General features: G+C 43.6%; 1 long non-coding RNA gene across 14 annotated transcripts in view; it reads left to right on the plus strand.

Moving 5' to 3' along the window:
- Positions 1 to 13,017, plus strand: part of LOC111096626 — a 34,005-nt gene extending 20,988 nt beyond the window's left edge. For 3 of the 14 annotated variants that reach the window (XR_005361599.1, XR_005361597.1, XR_005361600.1), the window contains 5 exons: positions 1,703 to 1,880; positions 4,629 to 4,729; positions 6,457 to 6,526; positions 8,283 to 8,440; positions 12,673 to 13,017. This is a non-coding gene — a long non-coding RNA (uncharacterized LOC111096626). The other 11 variants (XR_005361606.1, XR_005361605.1, XR_005361598.1 and 8 more) reach the window with 10 other exon arrangements.
- The last annotated feature ends 299 nt before the right edge of the window (positions 13,018 to 13,316 follow it).

A 13,316-nucleotide genomic window follows, 5' to 3' on the forward strand; every position in this document is an offset into this window, starting at 1 on the left:
CCAGTTAGTAACCCCACAATGGCCTTTAAGTGTTGAAGTAAAAGGAAGAGTCACATGTTTCTCACTTTAAATCAAAAGCTAGAAATGATTAACCTTAGTGAGGAAGGCATGTCAAAAGCCAAGATAGGCTGAAAGCTTGGCCTCTTGTGCCAGTTAGCCAAGTTGTGAATGCAAAGGACAAGTTCTTGGAGGAAATTAAAAGTGCTACTCCAGTGAACACACAAATGATAAGAAATTGAAACAGCCTCATTGCTGATATGGAGAAAATTCGAAAGGTCTGGAGAGAAGATCTAACCAGCCACAGCATTCCCTTAAGCCAAAGTGCAATCCAGAGCAAGGCCCTAACTCTCTTCAATTCTATGCAGACTAAGAGAGGTGAGGAAGCTGCAGAAGGAAGATTTGAAGCCACCAGAGATTGATTCACAAGTTTTAAGGAAAGAAACCATCTCCGTAACATACGAGTGCAAGTTGAAGCAGCAAGTGCTGATGTAGAAACTATAGCAAGTCATCCAGAAGATCTAGCTAAAGAGAATTAATGAAAGTGGCTATACTCAACAACAGATTTTCAATGTAGAAGAAACAGCCTTTTTGGGGGGAAAAAGATGCCATCCAGTATTTTCTAGCTAGAGACAGAAGTAAATGCCTGGCTTTACATCTTCAAAGGATAAGTTGATGTTCTTCTTAGGGGCTAACGCAGATGGTGACTTTCTCTTAAAGCCAATGCTCATTTACCATTCTGAGAATCCTAGGGCCCTTAAGAATGATGCCAAATCTGTTCTCTAGAAATGGAAAAACAAAGCCTGGATGACAGCACATCTGTTTACATCATCATTTACTGAATATTTTAAGCCCACTGTTGAGACCTACTGCTCAAAATAAAAGATTCCTTTCAAAAGATTATTGCTTATTGACAATGCACCTGGTTACCTAGGAGCTCCGATGGGGATGTACAATGAGATTAATGTTTTCAAGTCTGCTAACACAACATTTATTCTGCAGCCCATGAGGATCAAGAAGTAATTTTGACTTTCAAGTTCTATTATTTAAGAAATACATTTTGTAAGGCTAGAGCTGCCATAGCTAGTGAGTCCTCTAATTAATCTGTGCAAAGTAAAATGAAAACTTTATGGAAAAGATTTACCATTTTAGATTAAGGGGAGTTTGGAAGAAGTGATTCCAACTCTCATGGATGACTTTGAGGGGTTCAAGACTTCAGGGGAGGAAATAATAGAAGGTGTGGCAGAAAAAGCGAGAGAACGAGAATGAGAACTAACGCCTGACGACTGTGAGTGAATGGCTGCAATATCAAGATAAAACTTAATCAGAGAAGGAACAAAAATGCTGCAGAGAAATCATTCATGAAAGCAAGAGTCAATGGATACAGCAAACTTCATTATTATCTTATTTTAAGAAATTGCCATAGCCACCCTAGCCTTCAACAATTGTCCCCTCGATCAGTCAGTGGCCAGTAACATTGAGGCAAGACCCTCCACCAGCAAAACAATTACGACTGACTTAAAGCTCAGATGATGATTAGCATTCATTTTTTAGTAACAAAGTATTTTCAAATTTAGGTATGTCCAATTCGTGGACATGCGGTTATTATACATTTAATAAATTAGTGTAAACATAACTTTTATATGCATTGGAAAACCAAAACATTTACTGGACTCACTATATTGCACTCTTTGCTGTGTTACAGTTGTCTAGAACTGAACCTGCAACATCTCCAAGGGGCACACTTATAGAGCATTTGCTCTAGCCCAGCCTCTGTTCTAGGCACGGGATACAGAGAAGAATAATCAGCACAGGTTCCTGTTCTCATGGAGTTTACACACTAGGGAGGAAGAGGAGACATAAAACAATAAATAAATAATGAGGTACGTTCAGATAGCAATGACTATTACTTGACTTCAGAACCCCCTTAATGAAAGAGAAGTACTGAATCGCAGAGAAGTCAAAGGCTTTCTCAGTGGTCAGGTAGTAAGCGATTGACAATTCCTAGATCATGGATCATGACTTTTGTTTTTCTTTCCATTACCTACATTACTTCTTGCTCCTTTAGCCCACTGTTAGCATTTCAAGGTCAGGTCACAAGTTTCTCAAACTTGTTCTAGTACTCAGCATGCTACTGGGCATTTTGCAAGTACTCCATGCTTACCTGTAAGAAGAAAGAATTAAGAAAAGGAGAAAGCAGGCAAAGAAGAAGGCCTTAGGGAGAAGTGGTGTCATTCCTATAGGTCACGGATCCATAACATTCATTTTCCTTCTCTGAGTTGATGTACCTCATTAGTGTCATGTGCATATCCATATTACCCAGCCTACCAGAGAGTCTCGGGGTTAGTAAAGATGCTGTCAGGGAGGACTGGCTTTTATTTTCCACTAAATTTCCCTTGCGAGTGGCAAACTCTATCATTTGGACTGTGAGTATGACCCAGGGGGGACTCCGTGTCCAGCTGGCTTCCTACTCCTGAGGGTGACAAGTAAGAGCAAACTACAACCTAGCAGGACCATGACTCGGAAGAGTCAAGATGATTTGTTTAAAACGATCTTTAATAGAAGATTGGTCATAAAATGGATTCCTTTTACTTTTCCCTAATCCTTCGCTCACTACTCCTCAGGAAGAAAAAATAGAGAGGGGAGGTGAAGGGAAATGTGATGGAGGGAGGGAAGAAGAAGAATTTATCATAAGTTTCTATTTATAGAATCACAAGGCCGAGCAATAAACTATCTTCAAGGAAAAAGGGTATTAAGATGACACTTGAAACAGTCTCCCTTATACCTAAATGATAATTCTTGTTCCTTTATACCAACTTTTAATGGACTCTATATTGACAATTACGGTTTAACTAACAAAACCTGTAGAGAGGGATGGCATTCCCAACTCTGATTTCCCTTTAAATTATTTTCCATTTAGCGTAAATCCTATAGCATGGCATAAAACTTTATTGAATAGCTCATTTGAGCAGAGAATACTTTTGAAAGAATATTAGTAAACTCTTTCAATGGAGTCAAAACACCAAAATGGAAAATTCAAGTTTTGAAGAGAGCCATTAAGTGTGATTAAACCTTTAAAAAGCAGAGAACAACGTGTGCAGAAACTCTATTTAGCCATTTCATATCTTTAATTGTCCAAAGATTTACTTTAAAAGCACAGACATGAAAGGATGCTGAATGTTACAGTATTTAGAGGGGGGAGTGAAGATAAGCCCCGTTCACCAGCAAATGGAGCTCAGCCCAGAAGTAGGGACAACAAAAGAGGCAAGGACCTGCTTCCTTCTACAATATATAGAGAGAGCGAAATAAAAAGGCAGCAATTCTTGACTTAGCTTTGAGGAGCACAATGGGCATGATTAGGGATCCAGAGTGGGAGCGCGCTGAAGTAGCAGTGACATCCACCAGTTAGCTGGTAATTAGGATGAAAACAGAGGGGAAAGAAGCCGAGGAGCAAGAGATTGGGAGATGGGGGGCATGGGTAAAGCGATTTGAAAAGTAGTTCGTTTTCAGATTTGAAGGATATGAAAAATCACTTTGAGAGTTAAGTTTATCATCTATTTCCTCAACTCATGCCTCGGAGATAGAGGATAAGACTCGAGAACTGGGATTTTTAAAAAGCCTTCAAGGTAATGCTGCCACCAATGGTTCCTTGGGATGGTTTAGGGGATGTCTGGAGGAAGATGGGAAAGGCTTGGAACATAAATCGGAGAAAAACAACCGGGGAAGGAGGGAGAGAAAAGTGTTCCCAAATGACAGGCATCCAGCAGCTAACTTTCCTGCCCCTCTCTCTCCTCACTCTTAAGTACACAAGGCAATCCCCAGAAGGGAGTCAGCTGAGGGGTTCAGGAGAGTGTCAGCAAGAAAGATGATTCCTTCTGGAAGAAGGCAGGAAGGAAACAAAGTAAGCCAATGAGGGAAAAAACAGAAGAAGAAGAGGAGGGAAAAGAAAGTGACAGACACAGGAAAGCAAAATATAAGCTAAATATTCTTTCAATGTCCAGAAATGGAAGTGGACAAAGCCATATGACAATATGTGTTGCACATATTGACAATATTTTTAAAAATAGGTAGTCATGTCTTGTGACTAGGTGTTAATAAAATGGAATAGAAATATGTGGTATTGTGGATGGGGCAGGTTGCTAAGTGGTTCAAGAGAGTGTGAAAATCTGTCGCTTGCAGCTTAGCACTGTGGCCTTGAAGATAGGCCTCAAGGTCAACCACCAGGGAGTGAGAGCCACCAACATGGTGGAGCTGGGGGAGGGGAGGGTCACCAGACATTCACTGCCACAACCAGAGTATCTCTGTTTTGGCCAAGACTGAACTTGAACAGATGAGTATTGCTATAGCGTGTTTTAAGATTCTTGATTTTGAAGGCTCCTGGGTGGCTCACTTGGTTGAGCATCTGACTCTTGATTTCAACTCAGGTCATGATCTCAGAGCTATGTGATTAAGCCCCATGTTGGGCTCCCTGCACAGAGAGGAGTCTGCTTGAGGATTCTCTCTCTCTCCTTCTCCCTCTCCCCCACCCCCACTCACACTGTCTCTCTCTCTAAAGTAAATACATAGATATTAAACGATAAATGAATAAATGCTAAAATTCCTGTTTTTGACCATTTCTTCTCATTTTACAGATGAGGAAACTAAGGGTGTGAGAAGCAGCATATTGCCCAAAGTCACTCCACACGTTTGTGGCAATTTGGACCTACGCCTGGAACTCCTTGTTCCTAGTCCAGTGAGCATTTCTCCAGCCACAGCCTTTAGACACAGGAACTTGTCAAGCAAGTGTGTTTTACAAGTGTGTCGTTCTATCTGGTTGGAACATTTTATGGTCATGATTCAATCAGTAGCATGTCTAAATGCACTTAATAATGGGTAAGGTCCTCCCAGAGTGTTATTCAAAGTTCTTTTGAAGTAGAGGAGGTCCACTGAAGTGCAGAGGAATGAACAGGAATCCTTGGGTCGGAAGGAAGTGGGAACTCCACCTGTTGACTGCTTCCATGCTCCAAGTAGGTGACACATGCTACACTCTCTACACCTTCTTACAGCAACCTGGTGAAGCAGGATAAATGACCCTCATTTAGCCATGGAGATTACTGAGGCCCTGCACGATTAACTAGATTGCCAAAGGAGGGTGACAATTCAAGTCTGGGTGACGTCAGAACATTTTGTACATATTTACGATGGGATGTTTCTGGCTTTTTATGCCATCCTTTGCAGGAAGACTCACTTCTTTTGGTGCCAGTTCCAGTATATGTGCTGCCATGGGGGATGGCTGAAGAAAGAAAGAAAAAGAAAGAAAGAAAGAAAGAAAGAAAGAAAGAAAGAAAGAAAGAAAGAAAGAAAGAAAGAAAGGAAGGAAGGAAGGAAGGAAGGAAGGAAGGAAGGAAGGAAGGAAGGAAGGAAGGAAGGAAGGAAGGAAAAAATAATGAGAATACATTTCCATTAAAGAAAAACTGAATTCAAACATCTAGAGAGAATCACTTATTGCCATGCACTGCTCCTGCCTTAGAAAGAATTCTAAACTGGTCCTTTGGGATGAGCACATCCCTACATAAAGCACCAATTTCCACTTTTAGTCAGCTCATCCTTCAAGCCTGGTAGGCTCTGAGCAGAGACAGCAGAGAACACCCAGCTGTGGGTAAAACTTCAAACTGCCCTTCCCTGCTCCAGGCCTATGGACTTCAACACAACATAGGCTGGGGCTGGGCTTGCAAGGGCCTGAAAGGGTGGCTCTGGCTGGGCCCCTACATTCGGCTCCCTAACACCACATTTGTACCTGCTTTCCTATTATAAAGATGGTACGTAATAGAAATTCCAGAAAATGGAGAAATAATATATGATCCTGACCACCTATATATATACACATTACCAGCTCCAAGTGTGTGTTTATATATATACGTATATATACTCATCCATCATTTTGGCAAATTCTATTCCCCTTCTCTACTTTCATAAATATAGACTCTAATAGTTATAGTCATAATGGCATGTACTTTGTATCTTACCACACCCCCCCATCCCCCATTTAACTCTATGTCATAGACTTTCTCCAGGAGGTGTGCGGTTAGCCTGTTTTCCTCCCTAAGGCTTCTCTTCCCTTCCTTTTATTCGCTGCTCCCACCCTATTCTTTCCTTGTCGCTTAGTCTCTCTCCCCTCTGTGTGCTTTTTTAAAAAAAGGTTTTATTTATTTATTAATGAGAGACACACAGAGAGAGAGAAGCAGGCTCCATGCAGGGAGCCTGATGTGGGAATCGATCCTGGGACTCCAGAATCAGGCCCTGGGCCGAAGGCAGGCGCTCAACCACTGAGCCACCCAGGGATCCCCTCCCCTCTGTGTTTTTCTCATTTCATCAAACCTGAAGCCTGCCATAGGCTTCCGGGAGTCATGGGAATGATGACACTTCTGAGTCCTGCCTGGGTGCTGACTGAGTTCTGACACCTGCTTTCTAAACTTCCAGGCATCAAGTTCCAAAGAGCCTCCTGTCTTGGGTCAGTCTCAGGCCAGATGTTTCCTCCAAGTAAATCACGGTAAGTTGAGTGGAAGAAGGGGAGAGGGAGGTTATGACAATGGGTCAGAATCCGGCACAAACGGGAGGGGGACACAATGGCTCAGTGATTGCGGGGGTGGGATAGGAAGTGAGCAGGTTGTGCATTCCCGCAGCGCTAGGAGATGAAGTGCTTCACTGCCTATCAACAATTAGGAAGAATAATGATGATAATCATTCAGATGGCTCCAAGCAACGCCTCCTGAGGAGGGCGACTAAGGCTTCTTGTTTTGTGCTACTCGAAGTCCTGGAGTTAGTTCAGTGGTGTTCGAAGACGACCTAGGAGAAGATCATTTTCATCTTTAAAAAGATGTGCAGAATCACAACTGCTATTCACACGGCCCTTTAAATTCACAAAGACCATTATATCACTTATATCCACAAAAGCAAAGAAAACGTTTTGGGTGGATTGTGAGGAAGCTGACATTTGACAATGGAGTTTCACTGAAGTTTATATTATGAAGCTTTCACCAGAGCAGTTAATATAAACACTCTGCAATGATAAGCATTTTAAGAGGGGCCAAATCCACCGACTGGAAATCTAAGACGAAGCGAAGGTATTGCTGAAGAGGGCAGCCTGAATGAGGATGAACATTCGAAAGATGGAAGGGGAAGACATCTGGGGGTGGGGGCGGCTTTCTTGATGAGAAAACATTACCAGCTCCAAGTACTCTAATAAAGGTAAATTGCAATTTATGGTACTTCTTTGCGGTTCAATTTCCTTGGCAATTATTACATTAGAGTGACACTTCTATTGAATTATATGTTTCAATTACTATTAAAAAATCGAAGTCCTTAAGTTCGAGGAAATTATGAATGCAGCTTCTGGAGAGCTCTACCTCTGACACTCCAAGGATAGGATCATTTATCTCCTTAGCGCTCGGAGGTCCATTATGCAGCGTGGGCCAGGAAGGAGCCTGTCGGCACAATAGTGTCCAACATTATCAAAGCACTTCTGGTGGATTGGACCATCTCCGTGCTGTGTTGTGGTAACCCTAGGTGACCGGCTGCCTTTCTTTGCACAGGACACAATGGCAAATAGAAACATTAACTCGCACAATGTTGCGAGAATCTGACTGCATTATTCCCTGACCTCCGGAAAGATAATGTGTCACTTGCTGTACAGAAATAAAACTTTGCAAAACAGTTGGAAATATAATTGTGCACACTTCACTTCCCCAACCACCTTTCTAGGGTTTATTTGCTTGGCCCTTTGGAGTGAGTGAAGGGAGACTTTTTCAGAGAGGGGACCAGGGAGGTTTCCTACCCCCACCCCCCAACTTTCTGAGTGGTTTCTGAGCACAGGATTGCTGTGGGTGGGGAGGAGCCACTCCTGGGTCACAAAGCTGGTGATGGAGAAGCGACAAGGCCCTGTCTGGTGTCTGAACACCCCTGAGGCAGGGCTCGGGGAAATCTTCTTGCTGGATGGATGTTTACTAGAAGTCAATAGTGCAGTGGGCTTCGGGTTGATGCTAATGAGGCCAAGGTTATACAAGGGCCAACTGGTTTCCTTCTGTTCCCTGTGCTATAAACCGCCTCCCGACGGCGGCCAGGCCTCTCACACATGCAGGAAAGGGGGTAATGAAACGGGCCCGAGGCTTCTCCCGGACAGATGGCTCCCCAGCTGTTTTTGCCAATGGGTAACTTTTGTCGCCACCACTCAACGTCCCCTTGAAAAGACTCTGTCCTCCAAAGCCTTTCCGCTTCAGTTCTCCTGCGAAATGTCTCCTCATCCACAGGGACGGCCTTCGAGACCATTCTCAGGTAGATCATTTCTAACGTTCAGGATGTCCTTTCTCGGCGTGCAGAGCCATCTCGGTCCAAGGTGGATGTCGAAGGGGTTGGCGCCAGCCTCCTGCCTCACCTCGGCCTTGAAGCATCATTCCGTCTCCTCAAGGTAAAACTCCACTGTTGCGTCCACAAGGCCCCAGCCTTGGGATACCCCGGGGCTCTTTATTTTCTGATCTGTGAAGTGGGCATGTGAATCCCTGCCCTTGCCGACTGGGAGGGCAAGCGGGACAGCTTTGGGAAGGCGTAAAGCCCATGCTGGTGACCATGACACCCATCCTGACACTCACTGAGGTCCAAGTGGTTTCTGGTCTCGAGGCAAGTGCACTGTTCTTTATTCACATCGCATCCCAGGCCTGTCTCAAATGCACTTTTACTTGGCATGTCCTTCCTCTCTGACAGCAGCGACAGCAGTGTCTTTGAGTTCTTTCTGCTTTTTCCTCGGCGGTCCCCCACCTGACTCTCCTTGTGAGTAGCCCCTGCCTCCCAACGGTGGCAATCGTGGTTCTCCAGGGGAACAGAATTAACAGAATTTATTTTAGGGAGTTGGTTCACATGATTGAGGGGGCTGCCAAGTCCGAAATAGGTAGGGCAGGTGGGAAGGCTGGCGACTCAGGCCGGAGTTGATGCTGCAGTCACGAGGTAGGATTTCTTCTCCCTAGAAAAATCTCAGTTCTTAAAGCCTTCAACTGATTAGGTAAGGCCCACCCCCACATAATTGAAGGTAATTTCCTTCACTTAAAGTGAGCTGATTGTAGATGTTAACCACATTATAAGAATACCTTCGCCGCAATGCCTGTATTAACATTTGGTTAAATAAGTGGGGACTCAGCTTAGCCAGGTTGACACGAAGCCCAAACATCACATGATCCTTCCCTGGATGACTCCCCGAGCCCACCTCCTGGGTAAAACTTTCCAAGGGGCTGCTCACTATTTTTCTCTCACTCTGTATGTTCTCGACGTGCATACGCTTCCTCCAGACACACACATCTTGGCTTTCAAACCGCACCCCCTGCACTGTGCCCCGTGGAAGTGACGTCAGGTTCTCATCTCCCAGAAACAATTCATTGTCCTTTCAGCAAGTTATCAGAGTAAGAACCATAATTAATATTTTATAACCTTGGCTATGGTAAATCAATTACAGAGTAGCTCTTTTTTCTACTTGGAGAGAAGGAGATTTGAGGTTAGACGTAAGACAGATGTCACTTGTCAGGGAATTAACTCCTGACTCCCAAACATCAACTCTCCGTCCATTTCCAGTCCTCTTTGGTGCCATCTGAGGACTGATTCTCAGTGATTTAAGAACAAAAATGGAAGAGCGGGTACAGTTCCCTCATCCATGCACCCTTCTGCTCAGCTCTTTCCTGAAAGAAGGCTGTGTACTAGATCTGGGGAAAGGCCCTGAAAGAGCTCCCAGGCTGGCCCCTATGGACTGGCATATCGATGATATAATGGGCAGGTAAAGAGAACACCGGAAACACAAGGGAGACCCAAACAAGTGATGAAACAGAAGTATAAACCAAGTGTTTACCTGTTCACAGGTGATGGAGATCATATACCTTATACAATAAACTTGAAAATTACAGGCACTAAAGAATCATTTGCACTTCACTGTGAACTATTCCCTGTGTGCATTTATGAGCAGTTACCTTCTCTCTCATGCTTTGCTTGGGAGAGGATGAGCATGAGTTTGCATTTCCTCGGAATGCATTAGCTGGTGACTAAGGAAACCTGTCCCAGAGTAGCTAGGCAAGTGTGAGTAGCAGAGGGAGAAGTACACAGGGAGCCAGGACCACGACTGTGTGAGACTAGGAGCAGGACATGTGGTGGTAACTGAAGTGACTCTTGTGGGAAAGAAAGATGACAAACTACAGGAGTGCCTCTTATAAAATAAAGCAGGGCCAAGGGACAGAAGGTTTTTTGGCTTGGGGGGGGGAGCTGTCTTATTTAGGGTAGCCAGAGAGGACTGCTAATAGGACTTGAGAGAAGGGAGTTGAGAAAATCGGGGCCCCAACAGTGTTCTTAGTGTACCCTCTTTCTTAAAATGACAAGGACAGGTCCTAACAAATAATAGGTATTATATAGTCCCTGTGAGATAAGATACATATGTATATGTATGTATCTTATTTGTGTGTGTGTACAAAATAAAAGTATTTATAAACATAAATGTAAATATTTGCAGTCTATATAAATATATATTTATAATATAATATAATATAATATAATATAATATAATATAATCAAACTGCCTCAGTGACATATCTGTGTCTGCTATTGATACAGCAAAGGCCGGATGGAAGCAGAACGGAAGTATTTGGTCTGCCCACTTCCCTGGTGGCTAGTTTACTCTGGACCAGGTGGAATGCAGAAGAATTTCATACCAATTTTGACTGCTCTGATGGATTGCAATATATATATATATATATATAGTACCCAGATATTGACATGAGTTATCTCTGGGCAATGAGATTATAGGTGAACTTAATAATTTAATTTTCTTCTCTGATCTCCATCTCCCCTATTTTATACAGCAAACCTGCTTGACATTTTTTTTTAAATCATATACTAATTGCCCTTCTCAATCTCCCAAATGAAATAGTTGTTTATTGAGAATGGAGTGCTTTTATTATAAGCTGCTGTAAAATAGTGGTAATGGTTATATCAAATGCCCATTCAGTATGCACCGGTTACTGTTTCAAGTGCTTTCTGTGTGTATCATCTAAGTTAATCAGCACAACAGCATGTGAGGCAGGTGCATCACCACCACTATTGTCCTTCTACTGCTGAGGTTGCTGAGGTACGTGGGTGAAGATTGCCCCAGACCACTCAGCTAGTGGGCCCTGGAGCCAGGGCTACTCCCAGGCCATCCGAACCCACAGTCCCAGCTGGAACCCTGTGCCACTGCTGCTCCCTGAAAAGCCAGGATGGCAGCTCCAGAGTCTTCATTTTAATTGATTCTCAGAGGTGGGGTGTGGAAGAAGCCATCCATGAATTTGAATCAAACTGTCTCAGTGACATATCTGTGTCTGCTATTGATACAGCAAAGGCCAGATGGAAGCAGAATGGAAATATTTGGTTTGCCCACTTCCCTGGTGGCTAGTTTATTCCAGACCAGGTGGAATGCAGAATTTCATACCAATTTTGACTGTCTGATGAATTGCAATAGATCAAGTAACCGCAAGGCCAGGTCTTGATACTAGTGGACACAGCCCACACAGGCTTGTACTGAAATGCAGTTTTCTCTTTTCCACTCCACACTCTGCTTCTCCACCCACACATCAAATATCCTTTCAAAGGACACTAAAAATTGGATTCAGTCAGAATGCTAGAGGAAGATTTTTTTTAATTTACAAAACTCCAACTATGTGATCTTATTCTTTTTGTTTGTTTTCTTCTCTCTCTCTCTCTCTCTCTCTCATTCTCTCTTTGTCTATCTTTCACTTTCCTTTGGCTATTTGGGTGACAGAAGGTAAACACAAACTTCCTGGTTGTTCATGAGTCAAAGAGGCACAAGACCAATACATGCTGGAGACACAGAGTGAAGTGAGCTCTCCCAGCAGCAGAGATCCATGAAGCATGGCTCAGACAAAAACAGACCGACGGAGGGTGAACAATGAGAAGGGCAAGCAGTGGCTTTGCTGTGACTTGGTGTCTTCTGAGCAAAGGGATCGTTGTCCTAAGGGAAAGATGCAGGGTTAGATTCAGTCTCCAGTTGCTGAGAGACCCATAGCGAGACTGTCCCTGTGGGGCTGCCCCCACTCATTCCACATTGAGTTTTAACACCGTTTTGGGGGGTCTGGAGGCTCCAGGCACTTTCCCTAGCCCTCCAGGGTTTGTTTGGAGGGATCAAGAGAGTGGTGACCTCCATTCCCTTCTTGATCTATGATTCTTTGGAAACTCAGAGGTTGTACCCCAGACACTTGAGGAAAGAGTATGGAGGATAGGGATAGGTCTCAATTGCTGTTAAAAATTGCAATAAATATTCCCCCTTTCAGGAACCCACTGGAGGGTGAGAAGTTGTAACTGAAGGTCGGGGATGTGATAAAATCAGATTTTCATTATACTGTGGCCCTGAGTGCCCCAAGCAGGCACAGCAACCAAGCAGCTGGAGGGAGACAATAGTCTTTGGATGGAAAGTCCCAAAGGGCCCCTTAAATCTTTAATAAATTCAATGTGTAGATGGTTCCTGTCCCAAACAAGTCTCTCTCACCCTCCTGATTGCCTGGCCCCCAGTCCTCAGAGCTGACATACACAGGCAGGATAAACAAAGTTGTGTGGTATATGACATTATCCTTGGCTTGTCTGTGGAATCATAGTAGTTTTCTTTCTTTGCCTTTTAAGGTCCTGTGACTTCACCTTTTTCAGACTGCAGACTTACTGCCTTTGCTGTCTGTGGTGGTTTAACAACTTAGTAAAAGCTTGAAGATGAATCACAGCGTAAGACTCAAAGCTGAGTTGTCATCATGGCTAGGAAGCTGGGAGGAAGTCACAAAACCAGTGTGTGTTTGTATGTAACCCACAAGAATCAATCACTTCAAGTTGATGACTTGCTATACCAGACTAACAGTTTCAGTCAAAAGGCTTGAACCAGTTGCTACATGGGGACACCCAGAGAAGTTCAGCTTCTGAAAGAACGAACATGCTTATTTTCTTCAAGAATAAAGGCATCAGGGGCACCGGGGTGGCTCAGTCGATTAAGCGTCTGACTCTTGATTTCAGTTCAGGTCATGATCTCAGGATTGTGAGATCAAGCCCCATGTTGGGCTCCACACTGGGCGTGGAGCCTGCTTAAGATTCTCTCTCTTCCTCTCCTTCTGCCCCTCACCCCCACCCCCTGGCTCATGCATGCTCTCTAGAATGAAAGAAAGAAAGAAAGAAAGAAAGAAAGAAAGAAAGAAAGAAAGAAAGAAAGATGGAAAGAAAAAGAAAGAAAGGCATCAGATTATCCTTATAGTAAAGAAGCATTTTGTGTCTAGAGTAAGAAG

The sequence above is a fragment of the Canis lupus genome, chromosome 7 (genome assembly GCF_011100685.1).
Source record: "Canis lupus familiaris isolate Mischka breed German Shepherd chromosome 7, alternate assembly UU_Cfam_GSD_1.0, whole genome shotgun sequence".
Lineage (NCBI taxonomy): Eukaryota > Metazoa > Chordata > Mammalia > Carnivora > Canidae > Canis > Canis lupus.